The following is a 2,439-nucleotide window of genomic DNA, read 5'->3' as shown; positions in this document are numbered from 1 at the left end:
TTTAAAGTTTGAGAATAGGTTGAGGTCGTTTCGACCCCAATGCCTCTAATCATTCGCTTTACCGGATGAGACTCGTATGCAACGAGCGCCAGCTATCCTGAGGGAAACTTCGGAGGGAACCAGCTACTAGATGGTTCGATTAGTCTTTCGCCCCTATACCCAGTTCCGACGATCGATTTGCACGTCAGAATCGCTACGGACCTCCATCAGGGTTTCCCCTGACTTCGTCCTGACCAGGCATAGTTCACCATCTTTCGGGTCCCAGCGTGTACGCTCTTGGTGCGCCTCCTCTCGCAATGAGAATGAGGCGCCCCGGGAATGCGGGTCAGTCATGGAGACCGACCATCTTCCCTTAGTTCACATAAAGTGAACCGTTACTTTCATTGCGCCTTTAGGTTTAGTGATTCCCATGACTCGCGCACACGCTAGACTCCTTGGTCCGTGTTTCAAGACGGGTCCTGAAAGTACCCAAAGCAATAGCGTCGCTGATCGGCGTTTCAAGAGGTCTGTCCAAGAACACCGCGGCGAACAGTCGCAAACGGACGGAATCGGCACTAGGTCCGATCGCCATCACAATTCACATACTTGCCACGGGCCGGACGCGAACTAAGTCGCGGCCTCCCGCCATCAGTAAACCGTCGAGCGAGCTGTTCGGAAACCCAGTGTCCGTAAACATCGGAAAATCCGAGCTCACGGGCTACACTCGAGACCGTAGAACAGCACCCAACGGATCGCGACGACCTACTAGGGGAGAAGTGCACGCGTCCGAAGCCGGAGATGAACCGAAGGGAACAGCCAACGCGAACGTCGCCGTTTCCACAGTCAGTAAATCCCAACAACAGGCGCGAATGAATCTCCCCATTCGACCTTTCGGGTTTCTCAGGTTTACCCCTGAACGGTTTCACGTACTCTTGAACTCTCTCTTCAAAGTTCTTTTCAACTTTCCCTCACGGTACTTGTTCGCTATCGGTCTCGTGGTTATATTTAGCCTTAGATGGAGTTTACCACCCACTTAGGGCTGCACTCTCAAGCAACCCGACTCTAAGAAGAGATCCTCTAGCAAGCCGCAGCGGTCGCTACGGGCCTGGCACCCTCTATGGGCGATGGCCCCATTCAAGATGGACTTGAACGCGCCGCGAACTCGCCAGATAATGGATCCTTCCAAACACCACATCTCCCGGCGACCGGTTACGATCGCGGGATTCAGTGCTGGGCTAATCCCTGTTCGCTCGCCGCTACTAAGGGAATCCTAGTTAGTTTCTTTTCCTCCGCTTAATAATATGCTTAAATTCAGCGGGTAGTCTCACCTGTCCTGAGGTCGTATGTTCAAATCATCGAAACGTTCCGAAACTAACCTTTGGCGGCTCATAAAATCACGTACCTTACGCGAGGGAGTTAGCCTACTCAAAGGCGTCTATTATCTCCTGCTCCGTATGGCGGATCATGCGAATCCAAGCAAAGTGCTTCGGTGTTTCGGGGGTGCGCTCATGAAAGCTCATCCGCAACGCGCGACAACTGGCACATTAAAGCGATCGGACGTCGTTCAGATTTCTCGGACACGACGATCGCATGTCTACAGTCATGGGCGCAGATCGAGCAATACCACGACACCACAATATATGCTTTCGCAATTCAAGACGGCGCGTTACGAAAACAACTCCTCATCATTCCAACACACGAGGCGTCGAAACGACAGAACGTTGATCGTCACGCGGCAAACCGTCCAACTCGCCCAAATGACCTTCGGTACAGGATCAACGTTAGACGACCTTTACGTCGTCACTTCGTCAAGCCATAACGTCTGGCCGGGCAGTCTTTGTAATGGAACCGACCCTCAGTCAGGAGTGGTCCGAGGACAGTGTCCGGAGGACCGCAATGTGCGTTCGAAATGTCGATGTTCATGTGTCCTGCAGTTCGCATGTTGACGCGCAATTAGCTGCGTTCTTCATCGACCCACGAGCCAAGTGATCCACCGTTCAGGGTAATCTTTTATGTTCGATTTCTCGGTACTAGTCGCAATGGACTTTCCCTCGAAATACGAGACGCCAACTGCGAACCTCCTCGAGAATGACATTCCAATGACTGAGACGACCCACTGAAGGGTCAATACGTCAGTCGATCGGCGCAAAATCTTCGGTTCAACTAGTTTGCGTACTAATCTAGTGACAATTATCGTAAAAAATTCGGACGGAGACAAACGTCGCAGACAATCCCGAAAGAGCATAAAAACGCTAATGTAACGGGCGTCGCACAACGTCGACGTCTTCGTCCCTGGAATAGATCGTCCTACCGAAGTCCGTAGACAACGGTAACGACTGATCGATTTCGGGCGAGAATCTTTAAAACCTGCAGCCGGCTCCTCGTTCCGTGCCAAACACGAAACTTCGCCCAGCCACGAACGCGGCAATCCAAGCGCTTCGAATCCTTATTCCGAGCACA

At 52.2% G+C, this 2,439-nt stretch overlaps 1 non-coding gene and 1 pseudogene across 1 annotated transcript; both read right to left on the bottom strand.

Annotated features, from left to right (window-relative positions):
* The window catches only part of LOC123688178, a 4,961-nt pseudogene extending 3,640 nt beyond the window's left edge, over positions 1–1,321 (bottom strand).
* Positions 1,322–1,828: 507 nt separating this feature from the next.
* LOC123687235 lies at positions 1,829–1,984 on the bottom strand. Its single transcript, XR_006748972.1, has one exon. It is a non-coding gene; the product is annotated as a 5.8S ribosomal RNA (ribosomal RNA).
* Positions 1,985–2,439: the final 455 nt, after the last annotated feature.

This window comes from Harmonia axyridis, chromosome X (assembly GCF_914767665.1).
Source record: "Harmonia axyridis chromosome X, icHarAxyr1.1, whole genome shotgun sequence".
In the NCBI taxonomy this organism is placed as follows: domain Eukaryota; kingdom Metazoa; phylum Arthropoda; class Insecta; order Coleoptera; family Coccinellidae; genus Harmonia; species Harmonia axyridis.
Note: the sequence above shows the minus strand (reverse complement) of the source record. Positions and strands in the feature narration are given on the sequence as shown.